This window comes from Cebus imitator, unplaced genomic scaffold (assembly GCF_001604975.1).
Source record: "Cebus imitator isolate Cc_AM_T3 unplaced genomic scaffold, Cebus_imitator-1.0 Scaffold145, whole genome shotgun sequence".
Classification (NCBI taxonomy): domain Eukaryota; kingdom Metazoa; phylum Chordata; class Mammalia; order Primates; family Cebidae; genus Cebus; species Cebus imitator.
In genome coordinates, this window is record NW_016107460.1 from 205438 (window position 1) to 218922 (window position 13485).

At 34.9% G+C, this 13485-nt stretch overlaps 1 protein-coding gene across 2 annotated transcripts in view; it reads right to left on the minus strand.

The window, feature by feature from the left end:
* The window catches only part of INTS6 (integrator complex subunit 6), a 90402-nt gene that overhangs the window by 49698 nt on the left and 27219 nt on the right, over nt 1-13485 (minus strand). Inside the window, exon 1 of one of the 2 annotated variants that reach the window (XM_017542452.1) lies at nt 8550-8772. The exons of the other annotated variant lie outside the window; for it this stretch is intronic. The gene's annotated coding sequence lies outside the window, so the exon portion shown is untranslated. Of the gene's footprint in view, nt 1-8549; nt 8773-13485 lie in introns of those variants that run through there. 2 annotated transcript variants of the gene reach the window in all.

The window sequence follows — 13485 nt, forward strand, 5'->3', positions numbered from 1 at the left end:
AAAAAAAAAAAAAAAAAAAAAAAAAAAAAAAAAAAGACAGGATTAGTACTTCCTTGTCATTGCCGGGCAGAAAGGCAGTCAGACAGGAAGCAAATAAGCACACAAACTACTATTTAATTATACACTATGATAAACAGTATAAGAAAAAAAAAAAAATATATATATATATATATATTTAAAGGGTCAAAGTAGAATCATATGCACCAGCCTTGACAAATGCAGATCAAGCCCCTGCTGGGTCCCTTATCTGGATATTTCTTCTCACTAACCCTCCATAACCCACTTAAAACTCAATTTTCCCTGATGGCACAAGTGTTACCTTCAAGGGCAAGTCTTCTCTAACCCCTTTCAGAAGAATTAGGTGTCTCTCCTTTTTGCATTGTGATAGAGAATAATAAAATCAGTAAAAATTGCTGAGCACTTATCTCATTTAATCATATGACAACCATGAGATGTAGCTATTATTATCCCCATGAGAAAACTCAAACTCAAAATGAGCAAAAAAAATAATACCTCTAATAAGTTACAGAACCAGGAATCAAACTTTGGTCTTTATGACAGAAACACATTCTTTTAACCAGTACATTTTAAACACCTACCTTAAAAGTCAAATGGAAATAGTAGTATGAACTCATGACCTATTTTCTCTTTTAGAAAAAAAAAATTTCCTAGTTCTGTACCAAAAAAGCCTGAAAATGACGAAACTCAATGGCAATGATCACCCTTTTCAAAAACCCATGCTATGGTCTCCATATACCATGTCCTAATACATGGAACCTGACCTGATTTCAGGCCTGAAGCAAAAATATACAAGATAAGCTTAGAACAAGCTGTCACACTAGAAAGCAAAGAAGCTTTCAAGCTTACTTTCTTTACCACCCCTTTAATTTCTGATAACTGTCCCTCTACATCTAGTCTCTCCTTCTTCCTTCTACTAATTAACCCCCCAAATTTTAACTGGACTCACAGCCACCAAACCAGGGATTTGTTTCCACTCTGCCTCGGAGCTAAGTGTGGCCAAATTCTAGTTGATGGACTCTCATTGCAACTGTCATTTATGTCTTAGCTCATGCTTATATTAGGAAGCTGTGTGCCTTCTACACTCTTTACTCTTTCCCACAGGCTGAAATCCAGTTGTACCATATGCTGTAAAACCAGCATGAACCATTCAGATGAAAGCAAAGAGCAAAAAGTAGAAGAAACCTGGAACCTTAGACAATAGCTTGGAGCAGAACCACCCCACCTCCCTAACTACTAACCAGTTCTATCTTTGATGTGAAAGGAAAAGCCTTCTGTATTTTAAAATCAGCTATTTTTGTCCCCAGTAGAGAAGTTGAACCAATATCCCAAAAAATATACCTTGCCAGATGCTTTTCAGAATCCTTGAAGTTTCAACTAGATGTTTGTCAATTTGTTTTTCTTTGTTGCAGAAAATATGCATTCAAAGAGGCATTGTATGTGTGTTAAGGGCAGGAAAGCACACATTCTAAGTAAACTTATGCTAAATCCTTCTATGATTTAATAAATGAAAAGGTGGTCACTCCAACACCTAGTCCCACTCTAGTCCCAATTATTCAGATTTACTTGGATAATGTAAATGGAAAATAAGCTTAATAAAACCTTTTTTTAAAAGCAAATAAAATTTTAACATTTTTGGTAAAACTGAGTGGGTATTTCTTAAATCCTGTTTCTCAAATGTAATACAGCCGCAGGTCCTATTCATAACATAATAGATAATAACAAGAAAATATGTAAGTGGTATCACACCTTTATAGACTCATTTCAGTTTCTTCCTTCCGTGTGTGTGTATGTATGTGTATATGTGTGTGTGTGTGTGTGTGTGTGTATGGAACTTATATATATATTACATATATATAATATATATGGAAGTGTGTGTATCTCTCTGTGGGTGTATATATATGTATACATGGAACTTCCATATACATACATATATACACACACACACACACACAGTTTCTTCCTTCCACATATATATATATATATACACATATATATATATATATATACATACACACACACAATCTTGAGTCTTTGAAGTATATGTACTTCAAAGACTCAAGATTGAATTCCTCAACTTCCTTCCTCTCCCTATGGTTTCACCCTCCAACAATCTCAATCCCTAATTTTTTCTAATTATTTCCAAGAACAATTCAAAAGTCAAGAATATCCAAACTGAAATGATACAGTGGAAAAAAGGTATACGAAACAGATCTCCCTATCCTAGAATATATAAAAAACTCACAAAGAACCACAGCTTTCTGCTATAGCAACTTAATGCCCTGACAAGTATGAGAGTTTTTTTTTTTAAAGCACAGAATTGTTCACTTAAAAAAAAAATTCTTTAAAAATCCCTCTATTTGAAAAATTTCAACCTCACAGAAAAGTTGCAGTGATTGTACTATCAGCTGCAGGGTCCCATTCATTTAGATCCACACAAGGTTTATATTTTATCACATTTACGTATTTTTTTATATAATAACAATAATAATAATAATGGTGATTGATATGGTTTGGCTGTTTTCCCACTCAAATCTCATTTTGAATTGTAATTCCCACAATTCCCACATTTTGTGGGAGGAACCCAGTGGGAGGTAACTGAATCATGAATCATGGAGGTGGGTCTTTGCCATGCTGTTCTCATGACAGGAAATAAGTCTCACAAGATCTGATGGTTTTAAAAACAGGAGTTTCCCTGCACAAGCTCTCTCTTTGCCTGCTGTCATCCATATAAGACATGACTTGCTCCTCCTTGCCTTCCACCAGGATTGTGAGGCCTCCCCAGTCACATAGAACTTTAAGTCCATTAAACCTCTTTCTTTTATTAATTGCCCAGTCTCAGGTATGTCTTTACCAGCAGTGTGAAAATGGACTACTACAGTGACACATAATTATTAATATTTGACAAACTATTTGAGAGTTTGAGTCACCAAGCCTTTTAGGACAAATACTTCTGTGCACATGAACATGGATAAAGTCATGGGAATGAATGAAATTGTCCAAGAGTGTGTCGGTGAACATGTAAGAAAATCTAAGATTAAACCAGTAACATTTGGGGATAGGCAAATAAACTAAGGTCAAGGACAGAGATTAAAACAAAACAAAAAGCCAAAGGAGAGCCAGGAAAGTGTAAACAAAGAAGTCAAGAGAAGCTTTAAAAAAGAGTGTTCAACAGTGCTGGCAAAACATCACCAAAAAAAATGAAAAAGCAAATGTGGATTTGGAAGATAAGGAGGTTATTAGTGATCTTATTAACAAAGGTGGAATCAAAAGCCAGACTGTAATAGATTTAAAAGGAGGTAGGGAGGGCCAGGCATGGTGGCTCACACCTGTAATCCCAGCACTTTGGGAGGCCAAGGTGGGCAGATCATGAGGTCAAGAGATGAAGACCATCCTGACCAACATGGTGAAACTCTGTCTCCACTAAAAAATACAAAAAATAGACGAGTGTGGTGGTGTGCACTTGTAATCCCAGCTACTTGGGAGGCTGAGGCAGAAGAATCACTTGAACCAGGAGGCAGAGATTGCGGTGAGCTGGGACTACACCACTGCACTCCAGCCTGGTGTCAGAGCAAGGCTCTGTNAAAGAAAGAAAGAAAGGAAAAAAAAGGAGGTAGGGAAGAAGATAATAGAAATGATGTCTAAATTTGTTGCAAAAGGAAATAAAGATAGGTACCAGAGAGGAAAATAGTGTGGCTGTATAAGAGTAAAGACACAAGTTCTTCCATTTGGTTCATTTCATTTATTTAGAATGGCTGAATCAGGAAGTCAAGAGTTGTACAATCATCACCACTGTTTAATTTCAGAACATTTTGATCACCTGAAAAGGAAACTCTATCTATATACATTGGCATCCTACCCTTACCCCAAGCCTCTGGCAACCACTTATTTCTGCTTCTGTGAATTTGCCTATGCTAGACACTGCATATAAATGGAAACTTGCTGTAAGTGGCCTTTTGTGTCTGGCTTTCACTTAGTATGTTTCCAAGGTTCATCTGTGTTGCACTATGTGAGAGAATTTTATTACTTTTTAAGTCTGAGTAACATTCCATTGTATGGATATACCACATTTTCTTTATCCATTTATCAGGTAATGGGCATTTGGGTTGTTTCCACCTTTTGGCTATTACGAATGACACTAATATGATGTTCACTTATAGGTTTTTGTGTAGACATGTTCCTTCTTTAGGTATACACCCCAGAATAGAATTATTGTAGTTACCATAAGGTAACTCCACGTTTAACTTTTAGAAGAACCACCAAACTATTTCCCAAAGCAGCTGCATCATTTTACATCCTCACTAGCAATGTATGAGGGTTACAGTTTCTCTACATTCTCATCAGCATTTGTAATTGTCCATCTTTTTTATTTTATGTCATAGCAGGTATAAACTGGTATCTCATTATGATTATAATCTGCATTTCCCTCATGATTAATGATGGTGAGCATCTTTTCATGTACTTATTAGCTATTTGTATATATTCTCTGAAGAAATGTCTAATCAAATTATTTCACCATTTTTAAATTGTTTTGTGTGTGTGTGTGTATGCTGTTATATTTCTTTATATACTCTGGATATCATGCTCTTCACAGATAAATTATTTGCAAATATTTTCTCTCATTCTGTTACTATCTTTTCACTTTCTTGATAGTATCCTTTGAAACGAAAGTTTTTAATTGTGAAGTCTAATCCGTCTATTTTTATTTTGTGCTCTGGTGTCAGGTATAAAACTTGCCTAATCCTAGGTCAGGGAGATTAAGCCTGTTTTCTTCTAAGTTTTAGCCCTTATATTTGGGTCTTTGACCCATTTTGATCTAATTTTTGTATACAAATTAGAGGTTCAATTTCATTCTTTTGCATGGGAATGTATATTAAGCTGGCCCAAAACCACGTGCTAAGAAAATCATTCTTTTTTTTTTTTTTTAAGATGCAGTCTCAGTCTGTTGCCCAGGCTGGAGTGCAATGGCACGATCTCAGCTCACTGTAACCTCTGCCTCCTGGGTTCAAGCAATTCTCCCGTCTCAGCCTCCCGAGTAGCTGGGATTACAGGCACATGCTGCCACACCAGGCTAATTTTTTGTATTTTTTAGTAGAGCTGGGGTTTCACCATGTTGCCTAGGCTGGTCTCAAACTCTGAGCTCAGGCAATCCACTTGCCTCAGGCTCCCAAAGTGCTAAGATCACAGGTGTGAGCTACCGCCTCCAGCCAGAAAATTACTCTTTTCTCAGTAAACTGTCTTGACTCTTGTCAAAAACTGACTATAAAAATGTATGGGACTTACTGCTAGACTCTCAATTCTATCTCATTGACCTATATGACTGTCCTTATGTGGTACAATACAGTTGCTTTTTTTTTTTTAATTTATTTTATTTTTTTACTTTTAATCCCACACTAGAATGTAAACAGCAATGGACTTGGAAAAAGGGAAGAAGAAAAAAAAAAAAAACAGTAAAGTCCTAGCTCTGTCTCTTAGGTAGGAATCAGCCTTACTAAGACATTTTCCTCACTGTCACAGAATTGAGAATTACATGAGATGTAAAAATACCTTGTAAACAATAGTTATACATTTAAGTTTACACATTTTTAAAAAAATGATTAAGCTCAACCTCCTATATTATTTTGGTAGCCAGGAATAAAAGAAAGTAATATAGTAAGAGTCCTTCACAATCTGTTTCTAAGAACAGTGCCTAGGCACATGGTAGGCCCTAAATACACATTTGTTGAATGAAATTAACCATTTCCCAATTGTCTTGTATTCTTTTTATTCATTTCCTACAACTGCTAAGATTATGAGGAAACAATTTATACATTTAAAACCATCACATATCAGCTTTTTCTTTACTATGTTTCCTTGAAAAAAAAAAAATGGTAAATTTCCCTTAGGCTATTTCTAATTTTAATACGATTATCCAATATAAGCAATGAAGGTTTTCTTCATATTTATTAAGGAAAGGAAAATTAATAAATCCTAGGCAATAAAGCAAGACCCTGTCTCAAAAAAATTATTAAAATCAAAATGAGTTCTATAAAACTTAATACCAACCTGATTATTTATTGGTAATTTCTATTGTTACACTCCACAGTTACAATGTGTAACCTTCAAGTCTTAAAGAACCAAAACTTTTTTTCACTACTAGTAGTTTAAGGTCAATATTTGTTCAGAGGAAAGAGCAATCATTTGACAACCTGCAATATGGAAATACTTTATTCAACAAAATTTTACCCCAACAAACTACAAAGGTAAAGTCTTTCTTATTTTTTAACAACTTTATTGAGGTATAATTATCTACCATAAAATTCATCAATTTTGTGTTCAATTCAATGATTTTTAGTAAACTTAAACAGTTGTACAACAATTACCACCATGCAGTTTTAGAACACTTCCAACAACCTAAAAAGATCCCTTGTGCCCATTTGCAGTCAGTCTCCCAAACACCCCCAGGCAAACACTAATAGACTTTATGGACATTCCATATAAATGGAATCATGCTATATGAGGTCCTTTGCATTGAGAATAATGTTTTTGAGGTTCATCCAGGTTGTAGTATGTCACCAGTTCATTCCTTTTTCCTACTAAATAGCATTCCAAAATTCTTAATTTTATGCCTGGTATAGATCAACCTACAAACAATCATGTCCTCTTTTATGAGGAAGTAAAAACAGATGAGTTGCCAAAAAACCTACTCTGTATAGTCCACACTACTACCACTATTTTTCTAAAATGCAAATCTATTAACTTTCTCCTCTACTAAAATCTCTTCAATGGTTCCCATCAATCTATAAGGCAAAGTCCAAGCTCCTTGGCAGAGAATACAGGATGGGCGTTTCATTTCCTGCTGTTGTTTTTCTTGAATACTTTGCCAGCTATCAATACTGAGGTAAACACAGTTCTCCCAAACTCTCTTTGGTGACCTTTATATCTCTGCAACCATCTATTTCACAAACTTGAATTGACCTTTCAAAATCCAACTCATTTCCCAGAGCCAGCTCCGGCCTTACTTTCTCAATGGTACCATCTTACTAGCTTGTGCTTTAATCATGTTACTTCTTACACTATGCCATAACTGTGCCTCTCATACCAAAGTCATGAGCAACACCTAACCCTGTGTCTGAAATTCCACTGTTCAATAAGCATCTGTTCACTTTAACTGAATACACTCTATTAGTGGTATTCTACCCTCTTCATAAAGGAAAAAAAATCAATTCCATAAAGTCCACTCTATAAAACTAATGTGAAAAGGATCTAACAGAAGTAGTACAATACAACTCCAAGGTCAAAGCAGTAGTCTACAACACAGGGTATACACCAGAGAACAGCAAACTATAGTCCACCAACCAAATCCAGCCCACAGCCTATTTTTTGTAAATAAGATTTTATTGAACACAGCCACACTCATTCATTTGACATACTGTCTACAGCTTCTTTTGTCCTTAAACAGTGGAGTAGTTCCAACAGATACCATACAGGCTGAAAAACCTAAAATGTTCACTATCTGGCCCTTCAAAGAAACTGTTTGCTGACCCCTAATATAAATCATGATCCATGTTATACAAGAAGCAAAGATCAGAATTTCCTTTGTATAAATGTTTTCATATCATCTTTTTAAAGTTCTATTCTTGTATATGTTTTCAACATAATATTAATAGTCATATATATAATTTCTAAATTTAAAGATGTGCATACATTGGGAATGGTACATGCCCAGTATTATTATTATTATTTTTCTTTACTAGTATAGGTTGTTCAACTTAAAAACAAAGTTAAGTCTTAGGACAAGATTTAGAGTTTACTTAAATTTAGTAATCAAGGTTATTAGCAATCAATGTTATTACATGAATAACTGAGTTCTGTAAGTGCTTCAAATTATAGAGAAAGAGGCCTAAAATTAAACTTTTCCAAAATACTCAAAATATCTCTAGAGAATCTTTTTCTGTTGCTAAAAATGTCATTTAAATGATGCAGGTAGTACTAATAGTCTTCAATAGAATGCAATAAAATATGACCTACATAAATACTAACTTGGTTCAAAGGTAGCTATGGTTTTTTAAAAAAGTATATTATAACAGACAAAGCAAATGCAAACTTATTCTTCCAAACCCTGAAGCTCAAATTGCCTGAGAAATAATTGGTATCTAATAAATATACAAATCAAGAGAATACCTTGCTAGCAAAATTAAAAAAAAAAAAACAACTATCTATACTTAACAACCAAATGCAATTTTGTAACCAAAGCGTTCCTTAGCTATGATGGCAAGGCTATTTCTGTCTAAGACAACAGATACCAACCTAAAGCTATGAAGAGCCCCAGGAAATACCAAGTCCCTCCCTTTATAGATCTTAAGTTTAGCAAGGTGCTTCTACTAACTCAAAAGTCAGGGTCTGATAATCATCATCAACCAATTTATAAGCTCAAAGTTAATTTCCAGTTGAACCTGGATTTATCAGTTAGGGTTGTCATTCTATGTTGAATCAGATTCTCCAACAAATAGCCACAGCCCCCAGAGAGAACTACACTCTACTCTGCTCACCTTTAAGGCTTTTTCTGAGGCCTTCCGACATGACTAGCATCAGACTTTTGAGGAAGGCTAGCCATTAGACAAGGCTTTTCCCCACGATCTGACTGCTTGAAGTGACATCCAGGATCAGGTCGATCCTGTATCCAGGAATCATGACCCTCCCTGAGGCACCAGTCATCATGAGACAGTCAGTGCACTTTGGCACTTCTTGAAAACCACTGGGCTGCTCCTTTAGCTGAAAGGAAAAAAAACATCAAAACCACAACAAACAAAACAAAGGGGGGAAAATCAGTAATTCAATCTGAAAAGACAGAGCGTGGGGAAAAATATACCAAAACAGCCTTGTCTAGATCCAAATGCAGCCTTGCCTTGATGTAAAGCACATAGTTTCAATGTCTTTCTAGTCACTGCACTAAGGTTATTTCTAACATAAAAGTCTAAAAAGTTTAATATCTACTGTATTACATCTGAAAAGAACAATTGGAAGTGGAAGTTAAATAAAAACTATGGAAATACAGCTAAATAAGTATAATCAAGGTATTTATAAATGGCTAAGAGCCTAAGGGTTATTTACAAGAGTGCACCATAGTTCAGGAGACCATATACCCAACATTTTCATTCTCTCGAAATTGTAATCTGACGTGAAGAAGCATGAACACCCAAACAGGCTAAGTTTAACAGAAGACTGCCCATCTATGAATAGCCTTAAATAAAAAATTAGACTAGTATCCTCTAATTTAAGACACTAGTACACAATGTAACACACACACACACACACACACAGACACACACACACACACACACACACACACTGCTCTTAACCTAGCATTCTGTAGAATTTTCGATGATTGAAATAAGCAATTTTAAATGGTCATATTATGTTCTTAAATTTCAAACAAACTTTAAAAGCTGATTTAAGGCTTATTTAAATCTGCTTCAAAGTAAAAAATTTTAACTATCTAGAGATAAAATTCTGCTCATTTCAATTTTTAAATACAAAATATTTTCCAAAAACATAACGTTAAAAGGCAAGAAAGTCGTTCAGGTAACTGTTTTAAATGTTAAATTATAACTCTTTTAAAACATCATTACCTGAAACGTAGTGATACTTTGTCAATTACTTTATCTTCCTTTCTCCTCCTTTTATCACCCACATCTCAGTCAACATTACCAAATATCCACATAGATGCCCAAGTTGGAAAGTGGAAAATAATACTAAACCAGTGTATTTTTACTTATTTGAGAATATGATTAAAGCTATGGATCTCTTTACCCAGAAGAATGTTCGTGCACGCAGATAGATAATGTGTAGATATGATGTCAGTAAATTCACAGAACTCTCTTCAAACCAAGCATGGACACTACGTTCAGGACTCCTGTCAAAACACTTTGCCTTTTTTCTCCAAATCATCTTTGAAAACCTGCCTAGCTTACCTACTGAACCTCTCAGAATTCTGCCTTCCTATCCAGCACTAGCTAAGTTTTGGCATTCCCCATATCTTCTTCTGGGTTGTTACATGTAGTTTGCTAACTCTTCCCACATTACCACTCTCCAGTCCATCTTCTTTCACCTTGCTAACACAGTAACTTTACTAAAATGCAAATCTGATCATGTGACTCGCCTACTTAAAATCTTCAGTACCTTCCCTGCAAATGCTAACAGAATGAAGTCCTGTCTCTTTAGGGTGCTATCATCTGCTCCCTAACTACATTTCAAGCATCTACTCTTCTTACCTACATTTTCCATACTCCAGGTGAAAAATTTATAATTTCCTGATACACTGTTTTCGTGTCTTCATGCCTTTGCATACTGTTTCCTCTTCCTGAAATGCCATGGCTCAATTCCTTACTCTTCCCTCAACACTTTACTCCTTTCTTTATGCTGTCTCAGAACCTTCTGTTTATTTCTGCCATGATATTTATCTTAATGTATTACAAATGTTTATTTACTTGCCTGTCTTCAAAGATAATACGTTTTCTAGCCTTGCTTAATTCCATCTGTGTGTCCCCAGTACCTAGAACATAAATATAGAACTAAATATAAATGTATGGAGCTGCCACTATTCTTATACACAGCCAAAGTTACTATGTATTACAAGGAAAACTGTTGCTAAATTAATTTAAAATATACTTTCATAATTCAAAACCTAAAGAATTCATTCTGGAAGGGTATTTTTGCAGCAACTGTCTAGAAAATTAAGTGCAACTATCACCAATTCTTTATAAACTGCTCTCATTTGGTAAGGTGGGGGATGTGTGTGTATGTAATGCTAATTACATGGACATCCAAATCAGGAATTATGGCTTAGTAAGGATACCAGAATACTATACAATCCTTTGTATAAAAATTCCTAAGCCAGGGATAAACACATGACAGATAATATAAATTAACTGCTCCTCTCTTCTTAGCCTCTCTCCTCATATGTGGGGTCTAAGGAGAGTCCTCAACACAGCATAATGTTAAGCAGTAACTGCAGATTGACTGCAGTCAGCACAGAATTTTTTGGGGCTATTCAATATATATTTGCTTGATATATTTTAGAATACATATTCTAAATATATATATTTATATATTTTCTATTTATATATATATCCATTTATGTTTTATATTTCTATTTATATAATATTTATATATTTACAATATAAATTATAAAATATATCAAGCAAATTAGAAATTATCCTATTAAAAATATCCACAGAATGCCAGTTCCATATCCCTTGGAAACCCGTTCCCAAATTTAACAATTCTAAAGGTCAAGAATTATTTTTTACCTAAAAAAATACTTTTTGCTGGCCTTCTAAGTCAAAAACTTCTAGCTTTCTTTTTTTTTTTTTTTTTTTAGAGATGGGGTTTCTCTATGTTGGTCGGGCTGATCTTGAACTCCTGACCTAAGGTGATCTGCCTGCCTCAGTCTCCCAAAGTACTGGGATTACAGGCATGAGCCACCGTGCCCGGCCAACATTTCTAACTTTCTAACCTGTTTTGTGGAAGTTGTTCATTTTCACATGCTTTTTGTGTAGCTTAAAAAAACTGTGGTTGGCCGGGCGCGGTGGCTCAAGCCTGTAATCCCAGTACTTTGGGAGGCCGAGGCGGGTGGATCACGAGGTCAAGAGATCGAGACCATCCTGGTCAACATGGTGAAACCCCGTCTCTACTAAAAGTACAAAAAAATTAGCTGGGCATGGTGGAGCGTGCCTGTAATCCCAGCTACTCAGGAGGCTGAGGCAGGAGAATTGCCTAAACCCAGGAGGCGGAGGTTGCGGTGAGCCGAGATTGCGCCATTGCACTCCAGCCTGGTTAACATGAGTGAAACTCCATCTCAAAAAAAAAAAAAAAAAAAAAAAAAAAACTGTGGTTATATTGTGTTCTAAAACGATAATTACCAAATTTGACTGTACATCAGAATCACATGGGACACTCTAAAAATACAGATTCCCAGGTCCTTACCCAGATCAACTGAAACAAAATTTCCAGAAGAACAACAAAGGCATGTGTATTTTATAAAGCATACTAGGTGATTTTGATGCAGCCATTTCAAAGCTACCATTCTAAATACCACAGTACTTTATTTATATATATGAGCCAGAATTGGATAGTAACAGAAACATCTCTAAATAAAATTTTCCTTACATATATAGAATCTCTTATTGCTTGTTGGTTCTGACAGGCTAATAAACACAGGGTGAAATTGCTTCACCCTCTAAATAAAAACTATTTCCCTATATCGTAACAAAGAATTCTAGATAGCGGCTTAGTTACTGTAGCCATACAGCTTCCTTAGAACGATCAACCAGCATTTCTTTTAAATTTCTCCATTGTTTTGTTTGTCTAGAAGTGCTCAAGAGTCTTTCTTACCACATGATCTTGAAAAAAAAGTATATCAGTAAGAGTACTGCAAATGTAAATTCTGCAAATTTACTATAATATTAAATAGAAATATTTCATCAACTTCTTTATGCATTATAATTACATATTTTTAAACTACTAATAACTGCAGAAGTATATATTTCTATAACATACCAGCAGTAATAAATCCATAAGTTGAGAGAACAGGGCCAAAAATACGAGTAGAAAAAGAAATACAAGTGATCTACATTCAACAATTCTTTTTAAATGTTCTTGGAAAGATGAATTGACAGAGACTAACACATACAGTAGTGTTATACATATATTTAGAACATCTGAATCGAAAATCAGTAAGACAAGAGCTAATCTTCAGAGTGTTCCTGAGTCCCTAGTAATATCAATATGAAGAGGCTACTACAAGATAAACATGAAAATTCAAACACACGTACACACAGATAAAATGTTTGATATTTTCTATTATACCAATGTGGCATCCCTCAAAATTCCTTACAGATCTTTCTTAAAAAGAGAAAGTTCCCCAAACTTCTAAGTGTCCTGGGAAAACCAACTATTTTAAATATATGTTTAAAAGTCTTTACACAATGAAATCAGAGTTTTGACAGCCTTTGGCACATACTTTTAACAATTTTAGTGAGTAAAAACATTTTATAGGAGGTAGGGGAGGAAGCTGTGATTTTTAAATCATTTCAGATATTAGAAACAGATTTCAAAAATTTCTGGCCTGTCTTTTAATCATTAAGAATTAAATGCACATAATAATTATGAATCTTTGCCAGTCAAAGTAAATTAAACCCATTTACGTTACCTAGAATTAACCATATCTCAAAGAATGGTGGACTTTTGCATCAATTTTTGAGAACCGACAAGTTGGAATAGAAGACCCCAACGCACAGCCATCTGAATACACAGCTGAGACTACTCATTCTCTCTCTATGAACCCATGCTCTTACTGAATATCTATCCCAAGAAGTTATATAAGTAGTTGTCCTAGTTGGACTCAAAAAGCTGGGATAGCTAATAAGAAAGTAAAACTCTTCTCAACAGATTACTTTGGCTGCAAATATCTTTCTCAACGTTAGC